The sequence below is a fragment of the Physeter macrocephalus genome, chromosome 21 (genome assembly GCF_002837175.3).
Source record: "Physeter macrocephalus isolate SW-GA chromosome 21, ASM283717v5, whole genome shotgun sequence".
Classification (NCBI taxonomy): Eukaryota; Metazoa; Chordata; class Mammalia; order Artiodactyla; family Physeteridae; genus Physeter; species Physeter macrocephalus.
This window is the reverse complement of record NC_041234.1, coordinates 103,419,103-103,436,901: the sequence shown is the minus strand read 5'-3', so window position 1 is coordinate 103,436,901 and position 17,799 is coordinate 103,419,103. Positions and strand designations below refer to the sequence as shown.

At 36.5% G+C, this 17,799-nt stretch overlaps 1 long non-coding RNA gene across 1 annotated transcript in view; it reads left to right on the top strand.

Annotated features, from left to right (window-relative positions):
* LOC129391730 (uncharacterized) overlaps nt 1-7,913 on the top strand; it is a 130,064-nt gene extending 122,151 nt beyond the window's left edge. Inside the window, exons 2-3 of the long non-coding RNA XR_008616378.1 lie at nt 2,034-2,160; nt 7,726-7,913. This is a non-coding gene — a long non-coding RNA (uncharacterized lncRNA). The remainder of the gene's footprint in view (nt 1-2,033; nt 2,161-7,725) is intronic.
* Nucleotides 7,914-17,799: the final 9,886 nt, after the last annotated feature.

Genomic DNA, 17,799 nt, shown 5'->3' with positions numbered 1-17,799 from the left:
CCGGAGCCTGTGCTCCGCAACGGGAGAGGCCACGACAGTGAGAGGCCCGCGTACCGCAAAAAAAAAAAAAAAAAAAAAAAATCTCTAATTTCATAGCCAAGTAGACATCTATTCCCATCATTCCTTCCCTGACCCCACCCTATCTGTACTATATTCTGTTTTTCTGATGAAGTAATATGTAAATTATGCATCCTTAGTACATCCCTTATCTTAACACTTTCTTTGACCTTTCATCTACTGCTGACTTGACCTCTATCCCTGACTCCATTCCAATACCTTATCCTATGTAAAATCAGCACTTTCAATTATCAGTTCTATAGGAAACAGGCATCCCCCAACACTCACAAAATTTCTGATCCGTTCCATCCCTAACTCCTATCCTAACACTCATATAATAATCATAGTAATAAAAATGCTGTTCTATGAGCATTTAATGTAAAAAAGGGACACACATGACCCTCAACACATCACTGACACTCACTCGATCCTTATTTCTACTAAGCCCCTTTTCAGTTACAGATCACTCTTTTTCAGTGTTCAAGCAATGTTCAAAACAAACATCCCTGGTATCATCCCATCACTGACCCTGAGGTTATCTTTAACTCGCGCCAACTACTGGACTTATACCTGCTCCTTTATCCCCTGTGATTGTGTGATCAGCAAGTAATATGAGAAAGAAATATCCCTAACCATCATCCTATTTAAAATCACTCTTTGTACAGGTAGTAATATTGTAAACAGAATTCTTTGATCCTCATTCACACCATCGACAACTGTCATGTAATTCTTCCATTTAAGTAAAGCCACTATTTTATATTAGCAAGTGTTCCCCCCGAAAAAAAAGAACCTCTCTAGTGCTCACCATACACACGATCCTCATCCATCACTAACCCTTACATCACACCTGCTACTAGTCTTCCTAATCTTGTCACCCTCGATAACTATGCTATTCTGTCTTATGTAAATTCCCCACTTTCCGAAATTACCAAGTAATATAACAAACAGATGGAGCTTATTCTTGTATACCTGATGCTGACTTCATTCTAGTCCTCCACTTGGTCTCTTACTGTAAATAAAATCGCCGTAGTTTTAAAAGCTAAGTAATGTGAGAAACAAGCACGCCTGACCCTTACCACATCTCCCAAACAAACATGATCTTATACATTCTGTAAACGTCACTTTTTAAAGTTAGCAAGGAAAATGCAAAATAGTCTTCCCCTACTGTTATTCCTTCCCTAGCCCAGTCCCCTTTTCTGACACTTTCATAGCTTTTCCTTATAACATCACCCCACTGACAAAAACCCTCAACCTCCCTTCATCCTTACTCATAAACTTTTACCTAAATCTTCTACACTATACCATATCCTATCTTAAAAATTGCTATTCTTAATTACCAAGCAGTTTGAGAAATCATCCTTGATGCACACTTAATCCAGGCCTTCACCCTAACCCTGACCCTCTTCCCTTGAAATATTATTTGTTTTTTAAAATAAAAATAAATGTGAGAAAAAAATAAATAAATAAATGTGAGAAAGAAAAATCTCTCATTCTATGAAAAATCCTGGTATCATTACCAACTAATATGCATTAAAGTCCAGAGACTAAAAAGGAGATTGTAACACTGGGCCTGAAACAGTGCAGGTACTCTATAAACGTTAAGTGAATGCAAATGAGTAGACAGTTTCACTTATGGTTGATTTCAGCCACTGGAGTCAAAGGTGGCACTTTCTATAAAGTTCTCTGTTGGCATCTGTGATCAGTGGTAGACATAATTTAGCTCCATAGAGGGTGTGGAAAAAAGGGAACCCTCCTACACCGTTGGTGGGAATGTAAATTTGTGTAGCCACTATGGAAAATAGTATGGAGGTGCCTCAAAAAACTAAATATAGAGTTGCCATATGATTCTGCAATCCCCCTCCTGGGCATATATCTGGAGAAAACTAGAATTCAAAAAGATGCATGCACCCCAATGTTCACTGCAGCACTATTTACAATAGCCAAAACATGGAAACAACCTAAATGTCCATCGACAGATGAATGGATAAAGAAGATGTGGTACATATATATTATACAATGGAATACTACTCAGCCATGAAAAAGAATGAAATAATGCCATTTTCAGCAACATGGATTCAACTGGAGATTATCGTACTAAGTGAAGTAAGTCGGAAAGAAAAAGACAAATACCATATGATATCACTTATATGTGAAATCTGAAATATGACAGAAATGAACTTATCTATGAAACAGAAATGGATTCACAGACATAGAGGACAGACTTGTGTTTGCCAAGGGTAAGGGAGAGCAGGGGAGGAATGGATTGGGAGTTTGGGACTAGCAGATGCAAGCTATTATATATATAGGATGGAAAAACAACAAGGTCCTACTGTATAGCATAGGGAACTATATTCAATATCCTGTGATAAACCATAATGGAAAAGAATATGAAAAAGTATGTGTATATATGTATACCTGAATCACTTTGCTGTACAGTGGAAATTAACACAACAATTATAAATCAACTATACTTCAATAAAATACATTTTAAAAAAGAAAGTCTAAAATTAATAAAATTGAACAACTGTTTTGGGGAAAAAAATAATAATTTAGCTCCATAAATGTGAATCAGAAAAAAAGAGAACACATCACTGTGGAAGAATGAAGTCAGAGGTGTTAATGGATGTGTGTGTATATGTGTGTGTGCAGGTAAGTTCACCTCTTTCTTCCCCCCTCCTTTCTGTTTCTCTCCCCTCCAATCTTATCATCCCTGTAATGCTATTTCAAACTGCCCTTTGTGGTTTTTCACCCATGTCTTCTGAAACCTGGCTGCAGAGGGAGGTATAGTAGCCACTCTCCACTCCTCCCTTCCCTGGGACCCCAGATGACCAGTACCCAGATAATTCTTACTTTAAGGATATGACTCAGGGAATAGCAGGGCTATCACTTGCAGAAACAAATTTAAAAGAACCTAACAGTTCTCAAAAATCACCATCCTGTAGTTCTCAGTTTCATTTTGACTCTGACAGTTCCTAAACCAAGATCCCAATGGTCTCTCGTATTGTCCTTCATTTCCTTTCCTCTCAACATGCTGTCTTTTGAGAATCTAAGACCTGAAGATAGAAAATAGAACTCCACGAGGTGCCCCCTTGATTCTGCATGACGGTGGTCTGAGAGATTTTCAAAAAATAGTGACCTCCTACCCCCAATTCACTAGACCTCTGCCCTTCATTCAGGAATGATTTCTGTTGGTTTTGTGTAAGAACATGTCATAGGTAAGGTTATAATTTATGTCTAGTGGTCATTCTAATATACTTCTGGGGCCTGGCCTAACATAAATACTAGTCTGGACCATCATATGATTACTTCAGCAATGCCATCCCCATGAAGAGGAAGTACACGTGTGACCACAGTGAGGTTTCTAGAAAATGCTCTTTCTTTAACTAGGAAATAATGCGGGTGAAGATTTCTTTAGTCCTAGCTGAAGGGGACAGCAAACTCTTTCTGCAAAGGATCAGATAGTGACTAATTTAAGCTTTGTAGGCCATATATGGTCTCTGTTGCATATTCTTCAGTTTTTCAAACAACCCTTTAAAAATGTAAGAACTTTTCTTAGCTTTCAGGCCTTACAAATACAGATCACTGGCCAGATTTATTCTGTGAGCCATAGTTTTCCAACCCCTGTTTAGAGAGTCAGTCTCACCTCTCAAATCCATCAAAGCCCTCCACCATTTCTTGGGCTTTCCATAGTACCAGTACAGGTTTATGATGAATTTACCTTCCCTGACTCCTGAAAAGGGCCTATGGAATTGATTTTTGTACATAGTGTGAGGGAGGAGTAAAGTTTCATTTGTACACATGGATACCCAACAGTACCAAGACCACTTATCAGAAAGGCAGTCATTTCCCCATAGACTTGAAATGCTACTACTGTCATATATCACTTGTCTCATTTAGATAGCTATGGATATCTCATCAGTAAACATGGAGAGCAGAAGACAATGGAACATCCTCTTTATTTTGATTTTATTTTTTATTGTATTTGATTTACAATATTAGTGTTAAGTGTCCATGGAACATTCTCTTGAAAAGTGCTGACAGGAAAAAAAATCAACCCAGAATTCTGTATCCATTGAAAATATCCTTCACAGATGAAGATGAAATGTTTTCAGAAAAAATAAAACTCATATTATTTGTCACCAGCAGACATATACTAAAATAAATGCTATAGGACATTCTTCAGGCTGAGGAAAAATGACACCAGGGGATTACACAGATCTTCAGGAGCCAACAAAGAACAGCAGAAAATTTGAATATCTGGGTAAATACAAAAGACTATACAGTTAGCACTCTCTATCCATAGGTTCTGCATCTGCAGATTTAATCAACCATGGATTGAAAATATTTGAAAAATTTAAAACTCCAGAAAGTTCCAAAAAACAAAACTTGCATTTGCTGTGTGCCAGCAACTATTTACATAGCATTGACATTGTGTTGCAATTACTTACATAGCATTGACATTGTGTTGCAATTATTTACATAGCATTGACATTGTGTTGCAGTTATTTACATAGTATTTACATTGTATTAGTAATTTACATTTACATTAGTAATCTAGAGATGATTTAAGGTATATGGGAGAATGTGCATAGATTATATTCAAATACTACACAGGGTTGCTACAAACCTACAATTTGTAAAAAATGCAGTATCTGTAAAGTCCAATAAAGCAAAGTGCAATAAAATGAGGTATGCCCATAACTACTTTAGCTTTGTTATGATTCGTGTTTATATAACTTTTCCACCTATTTAATTTTAGTCTATGTTCTGCAGATTTAATGTACATTAAACATCATACGGGTGGGTTTTCCTTACTTATTCATACTGTAAATTTCTGCCTTTTAACTGGAGTTTAGTCCATTTATATTTAATATTCATATGGTTGGGTTTACATCTACCATTTTGCTCTTTTCAATTAGTCCAATCTGGTCTTTCTTCCTTTTTGCTCCTTTTGTGTCATATTTCGAATTATCTGGGTGCTTTTAAAAATACCTTTTTATTCCCTCTCTTGACTTATTAGATATACCACTATTTGTGGTCAATGCTAGAGTTTAAAATATAAAACTTTTATTATATTCTACTCTCAAATAATATTATACTGGTTTAGGTATAAAATAATGGAATAAAGTTACAAGAGGGTACTTCCCTACTCAAATCTTCTGGTTTTATTTACAGATATTTTACTGCTACATGTTTTAAATATCACAATATATTGCTATTATTTTTATTTTATGTAGTCAATTTCCTTTAAGGAAATTAAGAAAATGTAAAGCCTGTTTTATATTTGCCCATATATTTACTCTTTCCAAGAATCTTCATCTCTTCTTGTAGTCCAGAGTTTCCATATGTTATCATTAAAGTTCAGCTTGAAGAACTTCCTTTAACACGTATATTAGAGCAGGTCTGCTGGTAACCAATTCTATCAGCTTCTGTTTGCCTGAAAATGCCTTGTTTTGCCTTAATTTTTGAAGGTTAAATTTTCTGGGTAGAAAATTATAGATTGACAGATTTTTCTAACAGCGATTTATAGATAGTAATCCTTTGGCTACTTTGCATCAAATTTAATATGTCATCTGTCATTGTTATAGCTGTTCTCCTCTATGTAATCAGTCTTTTTATTCAGCCTACTGTTGATTTTCTCTTTATCAGTGGTATTTAGAAACTTGATTATGTTTTTCCTTATTTTGGTTTTCTTTGTGTTATTTGATCTTCCCCAATCAGAGCATTTCTCATTTTAATTTAATCTGATAAATGGTTTACTTTTATTTCTGCAAATATTTTCTGCCCTTCACTCCTGCGATTTCTCTCTTTTCCTTCATGAACTCAAAGGACATGAATGTTAGTTTGTATTATCCCAAAGATCACTGTGACTCTTTCCATCTTTTTTTAATTTAATTTTTTATTTTATATTGGAGTATAGTTGATTTACAATGTTGTGTTAGTTTCAGGTGTACAGCAAAGTGATTCAGTTATACATACACATATATCCACTCTTTTTCAGATTCTTTTCCCATATAGGTTATTACAGAATATTGAGTAGAGTTCCCTGTGCTATACAGTAGGTTTTGTTGATTATTTTAAAAAATAGTAGTATGTATATGTTAATCCCAAACTCCTAATTTATCCTTCCCCCTTGCATTTCCCCTTTGGTAACTATAAGTTTGTTTTCATCTTTCCATTTTTTAGCCTTATCTATCTTTGTGCTTAAGATTGGATGATTATTATTATGTTTCATATTCACTGATATTTTCCCCACAGTGTTGAAAAATTACACGAATTTTTCATTTCGTATAATTTTTCAGCTTCAGACTTTCCACTTGGTTCTGATTTTTAGTTTATATTTGTTTATTTAATTTTCTGTTTTGCTCTCCTTAAATGTATTTATAAGAACTCTTTTATAATCCTTGTTTGTTCATTCAATTTATTCAGTTATATCTAGGCCAGGTTCTATTGACTAATTTTTCTTTTGGTTATGAGTCACATTTTCATGCTTCTATGTGCATCTAAAGTTTTAGATTGCATACACACACATATTCTTACAAACACATAAGGGAATCTTCTTCAGACTTCATAAAGACTAAATTCCTATCTCTATATCTCACACCATTGTTTTAGAGGAAACCAAATTATCTGACCTTCAAGATCAAACTCTCTCAGTTTACTAAGAAAAAGAAACAGAAAATGAAGGACTGTTTTCTCTATTTTATGATTACCTACAACCATAAACACATTTGGATTCTAAAGAGTGAATATGCACAAAGCAAAGTATCTGGAAGGCTTCAAAGCAAACTACTAATAGGATCTACCTCTCAAGAACACAAGATAGATTATATGTCGATTATATCGCAAAAAAGCTGGGGGGAAAAAGAATACAAGGTAGAGCCTACGTGTTTTAATTATGCCTGTCTTAAGGATTGAACTTTTGAAAACAAACAAAGGTTACTTTTGAAATTCACAGAAAACAAAACAAAAACGGTCCCATTATAAATTTAATAAAAACTGCAAGTTATAAAGGATCAGTTACCGTAAGATGCTATTTTTTTCTATAGAAATAGACATAGTTCTATGTACATTCTGGAAAGATTAAATGTCCTACCTTTAATGGTTGTGGAAACAAAAACTTTTGGCTAATTATTACTTAACATAAAATCCAGTGTTCTTAGGTATATTTAATGACATTTGAAGTGACCTTGCTATAAAAGACAAAAGAGAGGGCTTCCCTGGTGGCGCAGTGGTTGAGAGTCCACCTGCCGATGCAGGGGACACGGGTTCGTGCCCCGGTCCGGGAAGATCCCACATGCCGCGGAGCGGCTGGGCCCGTGAGCCATGGCCGCTGAGCCTGCGCGTCCGGAGCCTATGCTCTACAACAGGAGAGGCCACAACAGTGAGAGGCCCGCGTACTGAAAAAAAAAAAAAAAAAGAGAGAAAAGCATGGAAAAAGGAAAAATTTCTAACCACAAGAAAATCCCATATATAGATGATGTCAGTTAAAATTTATAGCCAAAAACCCCTGTCCAGAAGCACAGAAACACATACACACGCACACAAATACAATGCATATAGAAGAAAGGACAGAATGCGATAGATTGAAATATCAATTGAGTTTATGTCAGTGAGAGTATCCTCTTTCTTGTTTTATAATTGATTGATTTATCATTTCTTTGCCAGATGCATATATTATCATTAGAATTTGACCAAGAATAAAGGAAATGTGTGAGTATCCATTTATCCAATGCTGAGTGAAGAGACAATGACAAAAACCTCCACCTACAGTATAACCAGGATACAACTGAAGAAAATAAATAATGATGTGTTCATCTGTGGTTGAAAGTTTGTGTGTTTCAAGCACTGTGTGAGCAAATAGGGGAGTTTATTGATGAGCAGTAGACTATATTTATTTAGTTAAATAATATCAGCTCTCATGAATGAATGGTTGTACATCTTGTTTACAACATTCGAACACATGTACCCATTAAGCTGTCCATAGTGGTTCCCTTGGGATAGGTTGATTTGGGATGAAGTATTTCCATATGTCTTTCAGAGATGTGTGTATTCTGCAAGAGTCTTCACAATGTTTGAACTATACTGTAATTCAATAGCAAATCCAGAACAAATATGTGCAGAAAAAATTATTGGTGACAACTTGCTGTGTTGACCTCAGGAGGCCTAAGGAATATGAACATACACAACAGGAGGATTGAAGAGACAACCACATTTTATAAGTCCTTGTCTGTTTGAGGTGGCATTGCTTGTGACTTCCTTGCACTTCTTTATAAATTGGCTGTTGTAGCTGGACTTATTGTTAAGAAGCATGTCTGATTTTGAGAAATTCCAAATGTAAGCGGCTACTCTTTAAAAAGTAACCAGTATTTCAAAGAATATTTAATGAAGTTTGGAAAGTACTCTAGCCTCAGTAAATGCAGAAAACATATTTGAACACCAGAGGTCTGAAGGAGTTTTAATTTTATTTTCTAGAAGTTATTAGTATATTGTGTAAGAGGTGAGAATGACATTTTAAAAGTCTTTATTCTTGTTGGGATTGAACTTCCATTACTTTTGGACTTATGACTTCTCAAAATTTGAACAGTTTGCCTATAGCAGGTATTTCTTTTGTAAATCTCTTGGATGATAAGGCTCTTCCTACAGGAGAATAAAGAAATTCCAAGTTCTCCAAATATGTATATGAGAATATGGAAATTGTATAAGATGATGATTTTGTCAGAACTACCTTCAGTATGCATCCAATTATCTTCAAAGAGAAATAAACATACATATCTGTACATCATATATAACCATCTATATGTCTACACATGTGTAAAAATTATATATTATATATTTTAATCATAGTGATTATTACAATAAGAATGCAATTAAACTTCACCTCTGTGTCCATATATGCATGTGTGGAGTTTGTGTATGTATATGTATGTATATATATATATACACACATACATACACACAAATATATATTGATATTTAGCTTCATACACAATAATAAGTTTATATTAAAATGGATTTATTGGGACTTCCCTGGCGGTCCACTGGTTGGGGCTCCGCACTTCCACTGCAGGGGGTACGGGTTAGATCCCTGGTCGGGGAACTAAGATCCCACATGTCGCGTGGTGCGGCCAAAAAAAAGAAATGGGATTCATTCATGTGTCATCATTTGGATCATCTTTTCACTTCTGTTTCCTGGACAGTTTGTCATGTCATTATCATAAAAAATTTGCAAGACTTAATTTTCAATAAGTAAATAAATAAACATTGATGAAGTATTATTGATGACTATAAAAAAATATGAATGCTTTCACCTTGACTCTTTGATCGAATACACACCTGGATCACAATATTAGAGTGATGTAGTCACAGACTTTATTTATACAGTAATGTAATCTTTTCTTATATTTTCTAATAATAAAATGTTAAGATTAAATTTTAGATAAAATATATAGGTTCAATTTTTGAGAAGGGGGAAAACCCTATATTTTCTGAGGCATACATGTATAGTTGTCATTCAATATTAGTTTTAAGACTATATATATCATGTTAGTGTAATAAAGACTAGAAAACGTAGATCTTCAAGTAATGATGGCTGAGGGGTGACATCATAGGCATTAAATTTCGGTTAAATAAGTGTCCTATGAACTGAACATTTCTCTTTTTTTAAAAATAAATTTATTTATTTATTTTTGGCTGCACTGCGTCTTCGTTGCTGTGCGCGGGCTTTCTCTACTTGCGGCGAGAGGGGGCTACTCTTCGTTGCAGTGCGCGGGCTTCTCATTGCGGTGGCTTCTCTTGTTGTGGAGCATGGGCTCTAGGTGCGTAGGCTTCAGTCGTCGTGGCATGCAGGCTCAGTAGTTGTGGATCACGGGCTCTAGAGTGCAGGCTCAGTAGTTGTGGCACACGGGCTTCGTTGCTCTGTGACATGTGGGATCTTCCCGGACCAGGGCTCCCCTGCATTGACAGGCGGATTCTTAACAACGGCGCCACCAGGGAAGTCCCTGAACTGAACATTTCTTCATTAGGATCCTAATATTTTTGGTGAATGTAGTGATCAAGAAGCTCTTTGCCAATGTTTTATTTACTAAAAATCAGGCCTTGCAAATTTTTCATGAAAATGTGATCCAAACCATGACGTACAAATAAATCTCATTTTAATGTAAACTTGTTTTGTATGAAGCTAAATAGACATGTATGTATGTGTATATTGAAATGAGTGCATGAGTGTATGGAAACAGTTTGTATGGGCATGTTAAAAACATAATCCAAACGTTTTTATCAGAGGTACTAACAAGTACTGTTTATGATAATGCTTTACTCTTGATCAGCACGCATTTATTTTCTGAATCCTTTGCAAACACCATGTCGTATTTACGTATGAGAAAATGCTATATGACTGATCCTTAAGATATAATCAGTGAAACACACACACACATTAAAATTGTAGGAAGCCACTGAAGGCCCTATAATGATGTAGGAATGTGCCTGTGTTCCAATGTTAAATGATGAAACCATGAGGCTAAACCATGTCTGTCCGCTCTGACTGGAATTTGTACATATTTGAGTATGTGTATCATTTCACATGGGCACTGTATAATATGAAGTCTTGAGAAATATCTAACACTTATCTTAGGCTTCCAGACAAATAGCTGCCTCTCCCTGAATATACCCAAGGACTAGTGCCAGGCCAGTAAATGGAGGAGGACTCCCAGGGAACCTGGGAAATGAGCCAGGTCAAGAACCACAAGTACTAGTGCTTAGATTTGCTCTTCTCCAAGCCCTTAGGTGCAAACATTTTCTTTTCCCCCTTAGGCCTGGATCCTGGAGGTTCGCCTCTTGATATCCCAAGACAGTTTGGTAACAAAACACTTGAGATATAATGCTGAGTGAAGACAAAGTAGAACTGCAAAGACTAGCTAAGTGGAAATTGAGTTCTTGAACCGAAAAGTTGCCTGAGGAGAGTGTAGGTGTAGGCCTCAGTTTGATTGCAGATGTAAACCAAAAGCAAAATCACAATAGTGTGAGCAGGTTTCTTCAAACTGGGCAAGAAGCAAGGCAGCCATATTTCTTCCCGCCTGTGTCTCTTGGTCACATTTTTTTCACACTCGACGGGCGGGAGAAGAGGGCATGGGGGCAGTGTTAGGTAGAATTTCTGGAGCAATACTGCCATCGTGAGGAAGTCACTGGAAGAAGTCCCAAGGTTTCCCCTCTGAAAGGACTTTTACTTTGGAAAGGTCCCTTCTAGAAGGTGAGGAGGCTGAAGGGCCGGGCCCCCAGCCAGAGCTCGGTGTCTGCTCCAGAAGCCAACCAGGAGCTAAGGTGGGGTTCAGGTGTAGGGACTGGCCTTTGGGGAGGCAGGACAGCCAGCAGCTGCCAGGAAATCCAGGCACAGGAAGTCGTGGGGTGGGGTCTTGGTATTCTCCCGGGGTGGGCGGGACCAGAGGAAGCCACTAACAAAATACTAAGCCTGTGGGTATTTTTCTTTCTCCCTGCCCCTCAGAGCACGTGGTGATCCCTTGCTCTGGAACCTGGGCCCTTTGTGGTAGCAGAGTCAGAGCACAGAGGAAAGGACAATTCCTGGGGGCTTATAGCAGGACGAAGTGTGTTGCTGGAGGTCTCAGGTGCATCCAAATTGGAGCTGAGAGAGCCTGAAGAAAAGTGGAACCACCCAGCCAAGCCAAGAAGGGTTACCACTTCTGCTATGAGAGCAGATCTCGCACAAACAGATGGGAAGCAGAAACAAGGGGAGAGGATTGAAGATGAACCCACGTTTTAAAAGTCCTTGTCTGCAGGAGGTGGCATTACCTGTGACCTCACTTCACTTCTTCATACATGGCTGTTGTAGCAGGTACACTGTAAAGAAGCATGATTGTTTCTAGAAATGCGAAAACAGGTGGCAAAGATTTAAAACATGTCCGAACTCCAAAGAATATTTAATGATGTTTTAAAAAGCATTCAAGCTGCAAAGTAGGAAAACTTGTTTTAATGCTCAAGGTAGAAGGGAATTTGAACATTGTTTTTTAAAAGTACATATATGTGCAAAGTGAAGAGAGAAAAATGCATGGCAAAGATGTTTTAAAAGTGGTTATTTCTTCTGATTGAGGTACCAATTGTTTTCTACTTTATAATTTCTCAAAACTGAACGCTTTGCCAGTAGGTATAACTGTTGTAATTTCTTGAAGTAGGAGGGTTTTCTAGAGTAAACTATAAAACATTTTCAAGCACTCAGAAATATATATTGATATGCAAGTATGCAAACTGTATAAGGTAGTTCTGAGGATTGTGTAAAACTACAGCCAGTATGTGTCCAATTATGTTTAGAGAGAAGCAGACCTGTGTGTATGTGTGTGTTTGTATATGTGTGTGTAAACATTTATTTATATATATATGTATATGTTTATACACATACATATATATAAACCTTTTTAAAAGCTGCATATTTAAAATGATGGTCAGTGTTATAGTGAGTATGCTTTTCAACTTGAAATTCTCAGTTGACATTTATATCCATATTTATATTTATATAAAGCAAGGCATTAATGAAAGATTATAGCTGCATGTGAAGGGTGTGAGTGCATCCTCCTTAAAGTCTTCTTAGGATACACATCTGGGTGATGGAATTTGAGAGATACCAATTTCAACCTTCAATTATTGAATTCTGTTTTCGTTCTTTACAGTCTTTAAAGAAAATCTTAAGGTAAAAATTTGGTGTAAATTTTGAGTAGTATAAGAAAAGAAACCCTAATGTTCTGGCTCATGAGTATCCAGTGTCTGTTCCAATATTAGTTTTAGAAAAAAAAATTTGTACGTGTATGTCATCGTATTTATGATTAGGTAAGGCAAATCTCAAAATCAAGATTCCTGAGTGGTGGCATTATTGGTATTTTAGGTCCTGTGTATGCATTAAAATAAGATTAAGTGAGAACCTAATTAATATTATTTAATTAATGGGTCAATCGAGTAGTTCTTTGCAAGTGTTTTATTGTCTAAAATCCAGGTCTTGCAAATGTTTCATGATAATTTCAAACTACCCAGGAATCAGAAGTGAAAATTTGGGATCTAAGACAGTATGCATATATAAATCCAATTTAAATGTAAATTTGTTGTAGTTTATTACCATAAATATAGAACTGTGTTGTGTGTGTTGAAAGAATGGAAGTAAATGTGCAAAAGGTTATTAGTGCTTAATACAGACTTTCTGACAACACTTTTACTCTCGATCAGCACATGGTTATTTTCTAAACCCTTTGCAAGCACCATGTGTTAGTTGCTTATGAGAAAATGAAGAAGACTGATCCCTAAGACTTAATTAAGGAGCATACACATACATAATAGTAAAGTCAAAGGAAGCTGTTGAACGTCATAATCACATGCATGGGAACACTGTTGTGTTCCAGTGTTAAATGATGAAACCATGAAACAAAATCCTGTCCCTTCTGACTGGAATTTATATACGTTCGAGTGTCTATGTCACTCCAAGTGGAACAGTGTGTGGAATTCAGACTTGAGAGCTATCTCAACCGTAACCCTCCTCTTAGGGTTCCAGCCAAATAGCTGCCTCCCAGTCAACACAAGGCCTAGTGCCCACTCAGAAAGTGGAGGACTCCCAGGGAACCTGGCAGTGAGATCAGTAAAGAACCACGTGGCCTAGTGCTTAGATTTGTTCTTCTCTAGGCCCTTATTTCCACCATTTTCTTTACTCTCTTAGCCCTGGATCCCTAAGAATTGCCCATTAAAGCAAATAACAAGGGACAATGTTGGGGATCAAGGCAGAGCGAAGAAGAGCAGACCGGCAAAGGTTTGGTAGAGTAGAAATGAAATTCTTGAAAAGGAAACATGGCTGATGAGAGTAGGTGGTTTAGGCCTCAGTTTGATTTATCAGGGAAACTAGCAGCAAAAATGTCTGTTTGAGCAAATTTCCCCCCCACAGGGCGATAGCAAAGCAGCTTTTTTCCTGACTCCTTTGTGACTTGGTGGCTTTTTCAGATTGAAAGGGCAGGAGTAGGCCTGGGGTGGGAGGGGGTGGGCTGGGTTAATTGGCTTTTCCAGAGCAATACTGCCACCTAGAGGAAGTAGTCTGACAAAACCTAAAGTTGTTAGCACTCCTGTGAGGCCTAGAAGTTGAGAAAGGTTTGGTCTTTTGCGAGGTTGAGTGGAGGCTGGCCACGAGCTGGGCCTCCTTCACTTCAAATCTGAAGCATTTGGGTCTAGATATCCTTGAGGCTGTTCTTGGTTAAGGGCAGCCAAGGAAGATTTGGAGACATTTGAGAAAGCACGCCCCAGTGGTCAAGTACCCTATGAAGATGTAAGGTGGCCTCTGACCTCTTCACCCTACTTCAGCTAAGCAGATGGCAAAGAAAGCCTGTATCAGATGAACTAAGCTGCCTGATTGTTGTAACAATTTGACTTGGTCATATGCTACACTGTGTAAAGACAGTGACCCATATCTGCGGTTAGAATTGAGTGTGACAGAATTCCCTAGACCTGGAATTCTTCGTGCTCAAGAATTTTCAGTTCACACATTTTGGTACGCATTAAGAGACTACATTTGGCCAGGAAGTGGATGGAAGCCTAAAACAACAGCACCTTTCTGAGTCTCAGGAATTCAAGCATGATACCATGACCCAGTAACAGGAGATTGTAACTCTTGCCAACCCTAACTACTGCTCAACCATTGATAACTCATCTCAGATCAAAAGCTGTTTCAGAATGAAAAGTTAACAAAACAAAACGCCACCCAGTAGGAAATGTGGCACAGGAAAGGACAGGCACTTTCCAGGCAATAAAAGGCCACGCAACACAAAAGTCTTACTAGTAGAGATTCTCAAATTCACCAGTACCAAAATAAATTGCAATTCCACCTGTTCTCCTATAATACTCTTCACTCTTCCTTATAACCCTGAGCAAGCCACTGAAAATAAAGCCATTCATATCACCCAGTTTGTGTAATGATTTGTAGAATTGGACAACCTCCTAACCAGGTGGAAAGCATTGTCAATTGGCTCAACTCTTTGGAGGTCAGTTGGTCAGCATTGGTTAATCTTTCACAGGAGAATACCCTTTGTCCAGAGACTCTGCCTCTCAAAAGTGATCACACAGCCACACTCCCACAGGAAAGCAGAGAGGTGGAGCCAAGGAGGATCATTGAGTTTTCCTTTATAAGAATGGATAGTGAGGAGGGGCAAAGGGTCCATTTTCTGGGTTCAGCTTCAGCAAGTTCAGCTAGAGCAGGCAGTCTTGGTCAATCTTTGGAAAGACTGAAATCCATTCTCTTGAGTCCTTCTCAGGAGAGATGTCCAAAAATTTGATTCAGGGGAAAAAAGCAAAGTGTTGAAACTTCAGGATCAAACCATCCTAGGTGTCTAATACAAGGAAAATGAAAAGGAAAAAAAAGTCTGTCTTTTTCTACTTATTACATACATGGTTAATTCAAGTCGAACACATAAACACATGTATTTTAAAAAGTGAATAGGCACAAGGGAAGTATCTGGAAAGTGTACAACCAAACAGCTGACAGTGTCTAACTTAATAGAGTGATGTTTCCAATGGCTTGCCTTCAAGTTTTAACTTTCTACTTGTCTGAAGTCTTGAAGTGTTGAAAGCAAGAAAAGTTTGCATTTGAAATTTTTTAAAAAAGAAACGAACGTTATCCCAACATACAATTAAGAAAAGAGTGTGTTACAAGATCTATTTTTCTTTTAAATATGTGCACAGGTCTATGTATATGCAGGATTTAAAGGCCTCACTCTTAATTGTTATACAAACAGAATGGCATTTCTAAATTGTGCTTAACAGAAAATCCTGTTTCTGAAGCATATTTAAAGTCGTATGAAGAGGCGTTTATAAGACCTAAGAAAATAATGATAGAAGGAAGCAACTCAAACTGTAAGGATATTCCACATGTATCATGTAAGTCAAAATCCATACTAGCAAACTATGACAGCCATTACACAGGTGCCCACACATGTATAATTATATAATAAATGTAACATAAAAGCAAAATGCAGTAGATCAAACATCAATGGTGTATCTACTGAGTTCCTGTGACTTAGAGTATAATTTCTTTTTTTTTCTTTTATGAAAACACATATTACTTTTAAAAAATTTTTTTCTTAATTTTCAAAAAATTTTTTATTGGAGTATAGTTGCTTTACAATGTTGTGTTAGTTTCTACTGTACAGCAAAGTGAATTCAGCTATACATGTACATATATCCCCTCTTTTTTGGATTTCCTTCCCATTTAGTATCATTTCTTTATTGCTTTATATTTCGTCAAATTACTGATTCTTTTCCAGATGCATGTTATTCTTATGATTTGATCAATAATAAAGGGATGCTATGAAATTTAACCATGAAAAACTATCATATTGCTTATGAATAGTTAATGCTATTGGCAATTGCCCACTGTCCACTGTTGACTCAAAAATTCAGGGCACGAAACTCCATGTACAGTGTGACCAAGATGGGTCTGAAGAAAAGAAATGGAAATGTTTACTGTGTGTGTGTGTGCGTGTGTGTGTGTGTGTGTGTGTGTGTGTGTTTAGCATTGTGCTGAGGAATATAGGGACTCTAATGATGACATGTAGGCTAAATCTATTTAGCTCTTGAGAATAGTTTTATATCACTTTTATTAAATTTAAACCAACATACTCATCAAGCTGCTAATAGTGGTTCCCTTGGGAAAGAAGGATTTGGGATAAAGTGTTTCTATTTGTTCTTCATAGACTATGTATTTCAAGAAGCCAATAATATATTTGTAATTTGAGAACCAATTCAGAACAAATATGTACAGAAGAAATTATTAGCAAAACTTAATTTGGTGGCCATTTGAGACCTAATGTATTTATATCTCTAACTGATCACAGAAAACAAGAGCATTTGAGACACCCATATTTTGGAAATCCTTGTCTGCTTGAATGGGCATTACTTATGCCCTCACTGCACTTTATACATGGCTAATGTACCTAGTAATTTTGTAAACAGGTATGCTTAATTCTAAGAAATGCAAAAAGATGGGGAGGCACCTTTAGACATATGAAGTATTTCAAGGAATATTTAATGATGTTTGCAAAGAACTCAAACTATAATCAGTGAAGAAAACATATTTGAACACTTGAGGTACAAGGGAACTGTGACTTTAGGCTAAAAAATATATGTGCACAGGAAACATGTAAGAATGTATGGCAGAGATAGTTTAAAAGTTATAAACTTTTGACTGAGGTGCCATTTATTTTTGGCTTTAAAATGTGAACAGGTTGCCAACAGATGTCACTCTTTTAATTGCTTGGAAGAGAAACCTCTTTCTAGAATAAAATGTAAAGAAATTTCAAGCTGGGTAAAATATATATATATATATATATATATATATATAGACACGAGACCACACAATTTACATACAGTTATGCAGAAGACTTTGTGTAAAACTACACCCAATATAAATAAAATTATAATTAAGCAGAAACAAATGTGCACATGTATATATATGCATATAACATATACCTCATACATACTGTATATTCAGTATATAAGCAGGGCAATAAAAAGCATTTTTAATAACTTATTTATAAAAATGAGGACTTGCAAATTTTGTAGAATAGTCTTAAAATGCCTGGGAATCAGGAGTGAAAATTTCTTATGGAACCCATAATGTACTAACATTCAGTTTTCTTTTTTTTCTTATGGTTTATTTATTTTTTTAACATCTTTGTTGGAGTATAATTGCTTTAAAATGGTGTGTTAGTT